At 36.1% G+C, this 15,031-nt stretch overlaps 1 pseudogene; it reads right to left on the bottom strand.

Moving 5' to 3' along the window:
• Positions 1–9,647: 9,647 nt before the first annotated feature.
• On the bottom strand, positions 9,648–15,031 carry LOC102486308 (cysteine and histidine-rich domain-containing protein 1-like; annotated as a pseudogene).

Genomic DNA, 15,031 nt, shown 5'->3' with positions numbered 1-15,031 from the left:
CCCAATCCGGACCGTGGCACACGCCTCCTTGTCATGCTACGTCTACATCGGCAAGCCCAGCCTGGCCTAGATAGCTTTTATTTTGTTGGGAAATGTCACTTCTTGCCAATTTTTCTGAGAGTCTTGATAATGAAGGGATATTGTATCTTATCAAATGCTTTTTCTGCGTCAATTGATATGATCATATGGTTATTATCTTTCTTTCTGTTAATATGGTTTACTACATTTATGGTTTTATGCATGTTGAACCAATCTTGCATTCCTGGAATAAAGCCTACCTGGTCATGATGTATAATCTTGTTTATATGTTATTGAATACGATTTGCTAGTATGTTGTCTGAGAATTTCAGAAATGTTGGTCTACAGTTTTCCTTCCCTGTCCTATCCTTATCTGTTTTAAGGATAAGGGTGGTGGATGCTTCATAGAATGAATTTGGAAGAGTTTCACCCTTTTGGATATTAAGAAAAAAACAAGCAGAATGGGGGTTAACTATTCTTTAAAATGTTTGTAGAATTCAGAGGTAAAGCCATCAGGACCAGGGCTTTTCTTTGTTGTGAGGTTATTAGTGATGCAATCTCCCTGTTTGTTATGGGCCTATTCATACTTTCTACATCCTCCTGGCTCAATCTTGGTAGATTTTTTTGTGTCCAGGAATTTGTCCATCTCATCCAGATTGTCTTATTTGTTGGGATATAGTTGTTCATAGCATCCTCTAATGATGTTTTGTATTTCTATTATGTCTGTTGTTATATTGCCATCTTCATTGCAAATTTGATGTATCTGATTCCTTTTTCTCTTCTTAATAAGTCTAGATAGTGGTGTGTCAATTTTGTTTATCTTTTCAAAGAGCCAGCTTTTATTTTTATTTATTTTCTGTATAGTTCATTTATTTTCTATTTCATTTATTTCTGATTGAATCTTTGTTATTTCTTTTCTCCTGGAGTTTTTTTTTTTCTATTGCTCTTCCAATTGTCTGAGCCACAATGTTAGTTGACCCATTTGCTTTCTTTCCATTGTCATCTTATGTGCACTAATTGCTATGAACTTCCCTCTTATGACTGCTTTTTCAGTGTCCCAAAGATTATGGTTACTTGTGTCCTCATTATCATTGGCTTCCATGAATCTTTTGATTTCAGTCTTTATTTCATCAGTAGTTGTAAAGTCATTCAGAAGTAGGCAATTCAGTTTCCATGTACTTTTGAGGATTTCTCTTGAAATTAAAATCAAATTTACTTCCATCGTGTTAGGAGAAGATGCTGGATATAGCTTTGTGCTTGTTTTGTGCCCTATCATGTGGTCAAGCTTCAGAAAGGTTTTATGTGGGGGTGAGAAAAAAAATTGTATCCCGTGGTTTTTGAGTGGAAAGTTCTATAAATGTCTGTTAAATCTATTCGATTTATGGCATCATTTAGATCCTTTATCTCTTTGCTTATTTTTTGTGTAGATGATCTTTCCAAAGGAGATCATGTGGTGTTCAGGTTGTTTCCAAGAGTATTTTATTGGAAATTAGTATGGCAACTCCAGCTTTTTTTTGGTTCCCATTCACATGGAATACCTTTTCCTGGCCCTTCACTTTTACTCTATGTATGTCTTTATCCATGAGATGTGTTTCTTGTAGGCAACAGATAGAGAGTTTCTGATTTTTAATCCAGTCTGCCAGTCTGTGTCTCTTGATAGGAGTATTTAATCCATTAATATTCAATGTTATTATCTATATTTCCAGGCTTATCCCTACCTTTAAATTGGCCATTGTCTTGTTTGTCTTTTATTCCCTTATTCTGGCTGTTCATCTTTAGTTTTTCTGGAATAGGACTCTCTTCAGAGTTTTCGTTTTTGTTTTTGTTTTGAGAGGTTTTTGCTATAGGGCACATGAGAGAGGGAACCAGCAGTTAGAGTAATGGTTTTGTCACTGGGCTCCCACGTAGTCAACGTGGTTCATGACCTGGACCCGGTGGCTTAAAATTCATGCCGGGTGTGTGTGCATGCATGCCCAAAATCCCGAGAGGAGAATGGAGGAGAAGGGATTGCAGCGTGACCATCCCCCCTGGGGGGTGATTTCTTGCTTTCTGTCCCTATGTCTCTTTCTGTCTGTCTGGTGAGTGCACGCACCCTATAGTGAAAATCTCTCCAAAAAAAAAAAAAAAAAAAGAAAGAAAAAAAAAAGAAAGAAAGAAAGAGAGAGAGAGACAGAGAGACAGAAAGAGAGAAATTACCCATCAGGTGGGATATCCATGCCCAATCCCTTCTCCTCCATTCTCCTCTCAGGATCTTTGGCATGCAAACGCATGCACACGGCATGAGTTTAAGCTACCAGGTCCAGGACTCGAACCATGGTTGACTACATGGGAGTCCAGCGACATAGGCATTATACTAACTGCTGGTCCCACTTCAGAGTTTCTTAAAGAGCTAGTCTGGTGTTGGCAAGTTCTTTCAGTTTTGTTTGAGAAAAATAAATGAAAGTAAAAGCTGGTTCTTTGAAAAGATAAACAAAATTGATTCACCATTATCAAGACTTATTAAGAAGAAGAGAGAAATGATCCATGTTAATCAAATTTTCAATGAAGCTGTCAATATAACAATAGACATAATAGAAAGGTATCAGAACAGGCCAGGTGGATAACCTGATTAGGTTCACAGAAAAAGTGGGAGATTTCTACGTGTGTACAGAAGGACAGCCATGAAGCCATTAAAAACACTGAAACAAGGAATTCACTTTCTGTCTCTTTCTCTCTGTATCTCTTTGGCAAGCACACTTATCCTATAGCAAAACTGAAAAAATAAATAAAAATTAAAAAAAAATAAGAAAAAAAAAAAACTGCATTGATGTTCCCTAAAGGTAGCTAAGATAAATTTGAAGGACATGAATGTGTTTTTTGTTGCAAAGGTTTTTGCTACAGGGTGCGGGTGCTCACCAGAAAAACAGAGAAAGACAGAAAGACAGAAAGTGAGAAATCAGTCCCACCCCGGGGGGAATGGCCACACCACAATTCCTTCTCCGAGAGGAAAACAGACAGAAAAACAGACATAAAGAGAGAGAAGCACCCTATACAGGGAGTGGATAGGCTGAGACTTCCTTCCTTCAGTTCTCCAGTCCTCTTGATTCTGTCACACACCCATCAAGTGAGATTTCAGGTCGACTGGACTCAGGACGTTAACCAGAGTCCTCACATGACTTCCAGCTCTGTACACTGGTGTGCTATGGCTCTGACATAGAGTCTGGGCCTGTTCACGAATTTTTGACAGTAATTACAGTAGACAATGTGAACTCTGAGGTGAATAACAGAACAGGATTTTAATGAGCAAATTACCTTATAGTCAAACACATGAATAATTTAAAGTCTACATTTAAGATAGAGATACTGAAAGCAAGGACATACACATACATGAAAATATGCAGTTTCAGGTTTTTCTGTACTCTATATTATGTTAATGCCATTAGTTACCAAATGTAATTATTTTTGTTTTCTAGTTGTTTTTCTCTTGTCATTCTTCTTTTTCATAGGCAGACTATAACCACAAAAAGTTGTTTTAGTAAAATTATACAAAAATTGCTCAGAATTATATACATTATATGAGAATACATTATTTTTAAGAGTTGCATTTAGGGGGACAGCAGATGGTATGGTGGTTGATGAACTGAACTCTCAAATGGCCAATTACAGTTTGAGTATCAGAATTGACAGCACGTTTTTATACTTTCTTACTTTCTCTGGTCAAATAAAATAATAATAACTATTATTATTTAATTAAATAAAAAAATTTTATAAATGGAAAATCATTTTTTTAAAAAGTGCTGCATGTTGTTCTGTGAGATAATTATAATTTTTAAAATTACTTCTGATACAAGGCTAAGGATAACACTGGAAAAGTAGAAAGATATTAATAAAAAATTGACTGGATATTAGTGAGTGTAGAAAACTAAATACAGTGTCATTTAAACTGAATAGAGATGTACTTTCAAAATCCAATCAGAGAATTACAACTGTTGGCTCAAAGGCATCAAACTCTGCAATCATAGGCATTGTTTCTACTCCAGGCCATTGGATTTTTCACAATTTCCATCCAAAGAAAATTTTCAGAATCCTCTTCATGTCTTTATTCCTCAGACTGTAGGTGAAGGGGTCGAGTATATGGGTGACCACAGTGTACATTAGCAAGGCTTCTGCACTTGAGTGTAAGCTGTGGGCAGTGCCAGCAGTAAGGTACACTTCTAAGATTATACCATAAAATAAGGAGACAACTGAGGTGAGAGACACAGATGGAAAAAGCTGTCTACTTCCCCTGAGCTGATGAGGTTGTACAAATGGGGAAAACTATCTTAGAGTAAGAGTACAGAATCCAGTGATGAAACCACCATTCAGCAGAAAAGATGCAAAATGGGTCACCATGTCATTAAGAAAGGTGTCAGAGCAGGCAAGGTGGACCACCTGATTAAGTTCACAGAAAAAGTGAGGGATTTCCTAATTTGCACAGAAGGCCAGCCTCAACACCATTAAGCTATGTAACAAGGACTACTGCACACACAAGATCCAGGACGTCAGAACTGGCAACTCACAGAGCCAGGGGTTTATGATGACACTGTAGTGCAGGGGGTGACAGATGGCCACATACCAGTCATAGGCCATCACAGTCAAGAGGAAGTCATCCAACACTGTAAAGAGAAGGATAAAGAACCCCTGGGTGATGCAGCCTGCATAGGTTATGACCTTGCTGTGTCTGGATGTTCACCTGCATCTTTGGGACGGTGGTGGAGGTGAGACAGATAACAGCAAAGGACAGGTTGGAGAGGAAGAAGTACATGGGGGTGTGCAGATGGGAGTCTGAAATGATGGCCAGGATGATGAGCTGGTTTCCACCCACAGTGATCAGGTACATAGAGAGGAAAAGTCCAAATACTAGGGTCTGCAGTTCTGGTTCCTCTAAAAGTTCCAGAAGAAGGAATTCTGAAATTTGTGTATCATTTCCTGGTTTCATGGTTACTTCCTGAAAAGAGGAAAATAAGATGTCTAATTTCACATGAGCAGTTATTACATAGTTGAAATACCATAGTTAAAATTTTTTAGTCATAAAGTTATTTCCTATATTTTTGTATGGATCTAATCCCCTTTAGACTTTCATGGTGCCATCTCTGCTTAGGTCTTCCTATCCCACTTCTTTGTTCCCATAGATCGCATATTCTACAGGAATAGCTTCCTTATTTATCCACAAATAATCATTGTACACATTTATGGAATGGAATGTGATTTTTCAATTAGCTTTTGTTTTCTATTTCTCTCATTAAGCACATACACTCACCAGAGAGTGTGTGTGTGTGTGTGCATGAGAGAGAGAGAGAGAAAGTGAAGGAAAGAGAGAAATCACCTACCAGGGAGAATGGTCATGCTACAATCCCTTCTTCTTTCGTGATGTTGAGCATGCATGTACACATGTCTGGCATGTTTTCCAAATCAACAGGTCTTGTACTTCCTTCACAGTCTGCCATGTTGGATTCAACAGCCTTAACAACCATGCCACCAGCTTTACCAATAACTGTAAATTTATAAACATAAAAAAACAACAATTTTCTTTCTTCTTTCACCAGTACTCTTGCAATGAGCATTCTGTTGTCCACTTTGATTTTGACTACTTCAGATATCTTAGTGGAATCACACAGTATTTTATATCAGAGGTCTTCCTAATTTTATCTGTTGGTAAGTATTCAAACATTTGTCTTATAAAAGTCACAATGTGGGAGATGAGTAGGTGTCATAGTGGTAGAGACACAATTTATAATTTAAGAGCTCAGGTAATCATATTCTGAGGTCTGTTCATGTTCTACAAAACACAAACACACACTTACGCAAACACACACACACACACACACACACACACACACACACACACTAACACACACACACCAAACTATGACCTCCTGGAGTCCTCAGCCACGTTGATTAGAAAAAGAAAGTATATAAGACCATTCTGCAATACCAAATCATCTTTTTCTAAAAAATGTAAAAATGGTGCCCAAATTCCAGTTGCTAAGTCTTTCACAGACAAGAAACATGGACCTTCATTTTAACATGACTGTTTCATAATTTGTCATTTATTTTATTTTTATAATTCTTATATTTTTAAAAACATTCAATCACTATACATCATTTTCCTTGTAAAGTGTTCATAATTTTTTGAGAAGTTTTTGCTATAGGGTGCACTCACCAGAAAGACAAAGAGAGACAGAGAGACAGAAAGTGAGAAATCACCCCACAAGGGGGAGTGGCCATGCTGCAATCCCTTCTCATCCTCCATTCTTCTCTTGGGATCTTGGGCACGCATGCACATGTGCCCAGCGTGTGTAAGCTGCCGGGTCCAGGACTAGAACCACGGTCAACTACTTGGGAATCCAGCAACATAACCATTACACTAACTGCTGATCCCCATAATTTGTTTTTAAAGAGAGAAAAATATCTGCTCATTAAAATGAAGCAGACCAGCAGATGGCATAGTGGTTATGTCACTGTACTCCCATATGGATGACCATGGTTTGAGTCCTGAACCCAGTGACTTGAAACTCACAACAGGCACATGTATATGTATGCCCAAGATTCAGGGAAATGAATTGAGGAGAAGAGATTCCAGCATGGCCATCCACCCTAGGGAGTGATTTCTCATTTTTCCTCTCACTGTCTCTGTCTCTCCCTCTCTTTATCTCTCTCTGTCTCTCCCTCTGGAGAGTTAAGCACCCTAAAGCAAAAACCTCTAAAAAAATTAAAATTAAAAATAAAGGATCAGTAGATGGCATGGCAGTTAAGGCACCGGGCGCCCACCTGGCAAACCACGGTTCCAGTCCTGGATCTGTTACCTTGAAAATCACCCTGGGTACATGAGCATGCATGCCCAAAATCCTGATAGGAGAAGAGATTGCAGTGTAGCCATCACTCCTGGGACATGATTTCTCACGTTCTTTCCATCTCTGTCTGTCTCTCTTTGGGATGCACACACATACTATGAGAAACATCCCCCCTGCAAAACAAAAAAGAAAAAAAATGTGCATGAGGAAGGGAAAAAGATCTAATAAGCTCAGGTGGCCCTGAGAGATGGTGATGAAGAGAAAACTCGCTTGGTCCTGAAGCATGCCAAGCCCACTTACATCCCTATATGCCCAACAAAAGTAATAAACCAGCTAAAATTAACATTTTTGATACAGAATAGAGGGATGTATTGATAGTGCCTGGACACCTTACAGATTAACCTCCACAAGAGAACAATGAGAAAAGCCAATAAATCCACAATTCACAAAAGGTAGTAATCCAAAATGTGACAAAAGTAGAGAATCTTAAAAGAAAGGGTAAATTTATATGGAGTTATGTTTAATTGAATACTAATGCAACCAGAAAACTGGGTTTTGCATCTCATATCTAACCTTCATTGACTTCCCAGCAGAGAATGAAGTAGAAATTTCATAGCTTCAAACACATGACTTGACTCTCCAAGAAAAACTCACCTCTTTAATTATTTGCTTCAAACACATGACCATTCTCCACCGAGAATGCACGTCTGGGACCAGCAGTTGATGTGGCGATTTAGGCACCAGATTCCCATATGGCTGACCACAGTTTGAGCCCCAGACCTAGAAGCTTAACAATTATACTGAGTCTTTATGCACTTGTCCAAAATCCCAACAGGAGAATGGAGAGGAAGGGATTGTGGTGGCCATTCTTCTGGGAAGTGATTTCACTTTCCTTCTCTGTTTTTCTATGGTAAGCACACATGACCTATGGAGGAAAAAAATTAGGGGAAAAATAGAGAGGTCAGACATTTATGAGAAACAGAAATGGGTTATTATCTGTTGATGATAACATGTACTATATTTGACTGGTATGAAGTGTATTTATGTTGGGTAAATTCACTTTAAAAACTAAGTGATGTATAGTGATAGAATGAATTAAAAAATTTAAATAAATAAGGAAAAAAATTAAAAATAACTAGAAGACAGAAAAATGTTTAGTCAGAAAGGCACTTGCATATCAATGTTTATGGCAGCATTATTCACAATTTCTAAGACGTGGAACCAACCCAAATATCCTTAAACACATGAGTGTATTGAAAAAGTGTGGCACATATGCTTTATATAAGACTATTCAGTCATAAAAAACAAGACCCTGGCATTTGATAGAAGGTGGTAGAATATGGAAGATTTATTGCTGAGTAAAATAAGCCAACTTATGAAAGAGATACATTGTATGTCTTCAGTTAACATATACTGACTGTTCATACACTATGGTAGAGATGAAAGGAATTGGAGGACATAAAAGCAGTGAAAATAGTTATGGATCCTCTAGACAGTGTGGAGGGAGGGTGGGAGAAGGAAGAATGTAGGGAAGGAAATCAGGGAGAAAAAACAGAAAGGCAAGCAATTTGTGGGACACAGAAATGATTTATTACCTGTTGATTATAATGTGTACAGTATTCTTTTTCTCTGCATTTTGCATGCACTTTAAACAAGTTTTTATTATTATCATAATCTTGTTTATATTACATTTAATCACATATAACTTTTTTTTTTTGAGTTGGAAAATACGCCCTTTATTTTCATGCTTAATTTAAACCTAATTAAGTTCCCAAACTTTACCAAGTTCTGCCAGCTTTGGCCTTTGTGACATTTTTAAATTTTAATTTTATTCTTGAGTTCTATCTTTTAACCTATCTTTTAATAGGTCCAATTAGCACAAATGGCCTGTGTGTTACCTGTATATGATAATAAAGTACAATAGATAACCGACACTATTATCACTAGAATTGTCAAACTCTTCATGAAAGCTTAAAAAAATACAGAATAATTAAGCTATGTAACATGTAACATAATTGTCATAAAGCAGAGCTGAATGTTTAGTTTTCTAATTCCTTAATCTATTTCCACAAACCTTTAAGTCTATAACTTCAAAGTGTTCCTTCTCAGGGAGGTCAGATTATATACACCTACTTTTTATTTGTAGCTAATTAAAGGCTTTAAGAGGACTTGGACTGTAAATCAAGTATGACTCAGTCACAACACTATACAAGAACTTGAAATAATCAGATGAGATTTTAACATTATTGCTTAGTCTTATAAAATAATAAATTTTAGCGAATTGATACTAACTCTTATTTGTTTCCTATATTCTTAAATCATACTGCTTGGCGAGTAATAAAGGTATTTATGTAGTTTTGAAGTTCAATTGTTGTAAGTGAATTCTAATTTATTAATCAATGCATATATTCCCCTTTAACTACTTTTTACACTACCTAGAATTAATCCTCCTAGGGAAAAAAACATCCCACATGGAAAGAGAATGCAGAGCTTCATCTAGTCTATAAAGATTTTCAAGTATTATAGAAAAAAATCATGGAAAAAACTGATAAAAATAAAACATTTCATCTTGCTTTACTAATTACTAATTTGTTTAACATAATAACATACTAAGAAATATGACAATTATGTTTATGAGTTATTTCCGACCTTCTTCAAGTATAGGACACAATTGCGGTCCTATCAGTAAGGAGAAATGATAGTTAATCTTATGGAACTCAAAAGGAAGATAGGAGGCACAAAAAGATAAATTTACTTTGGCTTTTAAGAACCTAATATTGACCCTGAAATGCCAGACTCAACAACAACAACAACAACAAACACAAGATTACAGCAGCAAGCCACCACTTCACAACACATTAAGAATTCTGAAATGGGCAAAAGCCTTTTCTCCCTTTCCCACTCAATCAGTTATATGATCTTTTTGTTTTTCTTGCTTTTTGGCTGCAGGCAGTTCAAGGCTTGCCCACTTCATGAGTTCAGCTTTTCTCATGGTGATCTCAATCTTTGTTGCAGTCATAGTTACATAACTCCACTTTACATCAATCACACCCCATAATCTCACATTTTGATGAAATTCCTTTTCTCCTTCAAAAACAATGTGTACATTTAACAATGTACTATTTGCTTCTACTTGGCTGAGTTCCGGAAGTGAATTTTTAGCATATACTGAAATGGTGACTTCACCTCCAGTCTGATGCCAGTCATGTCTACATGAAACAACTTTTTTCCCATCATCCTTTTTAGTCCACATGTGTTTCCCTGTTGTACAGCCTTCTTGGGATAAGAATGTATTAAAATTAGAAGTCTTTCTTCTACAACAGCTCCAGTATTTCACCGGGGTGATATATGCAGACTTCTTCTAAACTCTGTAGACCTTGGTATGTCTTGGAACACCCTCCATTTTTACATGAGGTCCCAATCTTAATTTCATCACTGTCTTCTTCTTTCTTGTCTTCTTCATTCCCAGATGGCAGTTTAAGTTTATCAAGTGCTTGTTTTAGGGAAGCAGATACTTTTAATTCCAAATTTGTCATTGATTCATCTGGACTTAGCCTTTTTATTGCCTCTACTGCCTTAGGGCCTTGAATGATGTGCTCCTGGAATTTGGGTTTCAATTCAGATGCCTCTTTCTTCTCAGTAGTCTTGACTTCAGGTTTGACTGGCTCAGGTGGTTTCTCACTATTATGCCTACCTTTTGTACAACCTACAATGCTTAAGAAAACAGAAAAGTCAGTTGTTCTTCTCTTACAGCAAGACCAACCCATCAGAATTGGTCTCGGGATCGAAGCGCTGACCGCAGCCCTGGTTGTAGCACAGCAGGGCGATTTTCTTGCCTCAGCGTTCCAGGTAAGGCCCAAATGCCAGGAACCGCAAGACGCGGCTGCCTTTACACTTCCCTGCCGCAAGCCCTGGTCACATATAACTTTACAGTGTATTACATTTCTTTTTCCAGAAGGAATACCATTCATTTCAGTCAATACAAAGACACTAAAATCCCCATCATCATGGGGTAAGAAGACTTTACCTAACATGAAATACTTGTCAGACCTGTCAAGTTGAGAATACTACACACGTCATCATCAATAGTTAATAAACCACACCTGAATCCCACTAATGTCATGCCTCTCTATTTGTTCTCTTACTATCCTTCTCCATACTCTCTCTTCTCCTGCCCCATTCCACACTGTCTTATCATCGCTATTTTCACTGCTTTTTATGCTCTCCAATATTTCTCTCTCTACCATAGAGTGAGGATAGTCCGTATGTATTAAGTGGATACATACAATATCTTTCTTTCATATCTTGGCTTACATCACACAGCAATAGATCCTCCATATCCAATCACTTTCTATCAAATGCCAGAGTCTTGCTGTTTTTTATGGCTGAGTAGTATTCCATAGAGTATATGTGCCACACTTTTTCAATCCATTCATCTGTTTGTGGGCATTTGGGTTGGTTCCATGTCTTAGTAATCATAAATAAAACTGCAATAAACATTGATGTGCAAGTGCTTTTCTGACTGAGCATTCTCCAGTCCTTTGGGCAGATACCCAGAAGTGGGATTACTGGATCAAATGGTAGTTCTATTTGTAGATCTTTGAGGAACTTCCATATTGCTATCTACAGTGGCTGCATCAGTTATGTGTATTCTCAACTGGGCTGGTCTCATATGTATTTCATGTCAGGTAAATTCTCTTTACAAACCAAATGATGTATAGCAATTGTATATTTAAAATAATAAGAATAACAATAAATTAAATTAAAAGCATAAAAAGGAAAAGAAAAAATAATAAAGTAAAATAAAACACCTCTTACCTCTACACTTCCCACCCCTGTCTACACTGATCTCCCAAACACTGAACTTTAAGATTGACCAGACTCTAGACCTTCAATACTCATTTTTACATAATGTTCTTCCTCTGCTTTGAGTCTCTGTCACTAGTATATTTGGAATATTTTTTTCCTCTCCTTCTCAAGAACATCTACTTTTTCAGAACAGCCTCCATGATCTTTTTATAAAATACATTTTATTTTATGTCTTTTATATATTCAATCACTTGTAAAGTCATTTTCCTTTTAAATTTCTTAAAAACATTCTCAAAGAAAAAGAACACTTCCTGCGTGTACTTATCTAATATATGGAACTATCATCTTCTTGATTTTATTTAACCTCATGGCATTTTTCCTAGCTAGGCTCACAAAGACTCGAGGGATGTAAAAATGGCATGTATACTCACCTATACTCACCTTCTCCCCAGAAGCAGTTTTTTAATAATTATTTATTTAGTTTAATTTATTATTATTATTTTTAATTTACTATAGAGTATGTGCACTCAACAGAATTAGACACTGAGACTGAGAGAGAGAAAGTGAGAAAAGAAGTCAAGATGTCCAGGACTCAAATCACATGTGGCCATGTGAGAGACAGTGCCTTAATCAGTATGCCACCTGCTGCCCTTTAAATAGTAGATTTTAAACATTCTTACCATAAAGAAATAATCAGTATATGAAGGGGTAGATATGTTAATTAGCATAGTTTAATCGTTAAGTGCATGTATTTATCAGAATGTCACATTGTACCCCATAAAAATATAAAGTTATTTTCTCAGTAGTTGTGAAGTCATTCAGGAGTAGGTTATTTAGTTTCCAGGTATTCCATGTACGTTTTTTCATTACTATCGACATCATCATCAAATAGTTTTTCATCTTTTTTTCAATTATTCTTATCATTATTTATCCACATTATTTTTTAAACATGCAATCACTGTGTATTATTTGTCTTGTGAAAAGAATTTACCCAACATGAAATACTTCTCAGACCAGGCCAGTTGACAATACTATACATGTTATCATCAATAAATAATAAACCATTTCTTTGTCCCACTAATGTCATGCCTCTCTATTTGTTCTCTTGCTATCCTTCTCTATACTCTTCCCTTCTCCCCTGTCCCAATTCCACACTGTCTTCAGCATTTATAAATATTTTTACTGCTTTTATGCCCTCCAATATATTCCACATACTTTTGAGGATTTTTCCTAAAATTCATATCAAGTTTAATTACATCATGGTCAGAGAAGACGCTGGATGTAGTTTCTATGCCTTTGAATCTGTAAAGGCTTGATTTGTGTCTTATCATATGGTCAATCTTTTAAAAGGGTCCACCTGGGGATGAGAAAAATGTCGATTTTGTGGTCTTAGGGTGGAAAGTTCTATAGATACCTGTCAAGTTCATTTGATTTATAGTATTGTTTAGGTCCTGTATTTCTCTGCTTATTTTTTGTCTAGAAGATCTTTCTAAAGGAGATGATGGGGTGTTGAGATCCCCAACAATTATTGTGTTGCAACCTAGCTCTCCTTTTAGCTCTAGCCATCTTTCCTTCATGTATTTAGGTGCTCCTGATTTGGATGCATAGATATTTATAAGTTTTATGTCTTCTTGATGAATTAGCACTTTTACTACTATATAATGGCCTTCTTTGTCTCTTCTTACAGTTTTTGTCTTAAAGCCTATTTTGTCTGAAATCAATATTGCAACTCCAACCCTTTTTTGATTTCCATTTGCATGGAATACCTTTCTTCTAGCACTTTACTTTTAGTCTATATATGTCTTTATCCATAATTTGAGGTTCTTGCAGGCAACAGATATTGGGTTTCTGTTTTTATATCCATTCATCCAGACTGTGTCAGCCATAAAATAACAAGACCCCGGTTTTTGACAGAAAGTGAATGAATATGATAGATTTACTGCTGAGTGAAGCAAGACAGGGTATGAAGGAGAGACATTGTTTGTCTCCATTTAATATATACTTACTGTCAGCACTCTATGGCCAAAACTGAATGACTAGAGGATATAGAAACTTAGAAAATGTTTATAGATACCAGATACAGTGTAGGAAGAGGGTGAGAGAAAGAGGAGAGTCTGAGGAAAGACATTAAGAAGAAAATAGAGAGGCAAGACATTTATGGGACAAAGAAATGGGTTATTAACTGTTGATAATGTGCATGGTATCCCCAACTGGGTTGGTGATGAATGTATTCATGTTGGAATATTCATTTTACAAGCTAAGTGACATATGTGATTGAAGGTATAAAAGAAATTTAAAATAAATTTAAATATAAAAAACCTAGTTACCTAAATGAACATAACAAAAAGAAAAAAAGATGTGAAATAAGACGGAAATATGTGTAAAAGATGATTTCTTTGTACTACTAATGCAGAGGAATTATTCTAATTTAATAAAAATTTGGGAGAGGTGGGTATGTACATAATAGGATTAACTATTAGATTTGATAACAGAAAATCTAACGTTTTACATTCAACCAATATATATCTATATGTAATATAATTCAATGACATTCTAAAATTTTGATTTAAAAAAAAATCAATGAATTAAAGAGAAAAAAATCAGAAGAATAAAAAACATTGACACCAGAACATAAAAACCTGCATAATTGGCAATAAAGTAAAAATAAAATAGATCCATAAACATATTCAAGCTCACCAGCAAGAACTCTTTAATAGTCCCATTTTGACCTTTGAATAAATATGTTATGTGAATGTGCAATGTGAATGAAGAAATTGTGAAATGTAAGGATCATGAAATACCATCATAAGGTATAAATTGCAAGCAGTCCATTCATCAGAATCCTTCAAAAATATGGCAGTATGCACAAATACATTTATTTCAATAATTCCTTAAGAGACCCAAATGTCATTGCACATCTTATAACAACTCTGATTCTACTTTTCTTATTTCTTTATTGCAAAATTCTGTGCACATGTTCTAATTTGACTGAAATAATTTATTTCTCCTATTCCTTCATCTTCATCCAATTGGATTTCTATTCCCATTACTAAATTGTCCACAATGATGCCTACATTGGTAAGTCTGACACACTCATGGCTTCTTAACATAGTAAATAAATTACTAAGGAATAACTTTGTCAGACAAGTAGCCAAACACATCACTCTCTTGACTTTTGCTAGGCTGGTTTGGTTATCAGGGGATCCCAGGTAGATGTTCTTGGCATCTATTCTCTCTGAACCATTCCTGCAATACCTACTACTCTCAGGCTCAACTTTATGGGGTCTCAGAGAGGACAGTCTTCTTCTGGAAGGGTAAATTTCCTGCTTGATGGTGGATGATGGAGACAGAACCTCTGTTCTTAGACAAGGCACAATGAAAGAATTAAGCAT

This window comes from Tupaia chinensis, unplaced genomic scaffold (assembly GCF_000334495.1).
Source record: "Tupaia chinensis unplaced genomic scaffold, TupChi_1.0 Scaffold000300_1, whole genome shotgun sequence".
NCBI lineage: Eukaryota > Metazoa > Chordata > Mammalia > Scandentia > Tupaiidae > Tupaia > Tupaia belangeri.
Note: the sequence above shows the minus strand (reverse complement) of the source record. Positions and strands in the feature narration are given on the sequence as shown.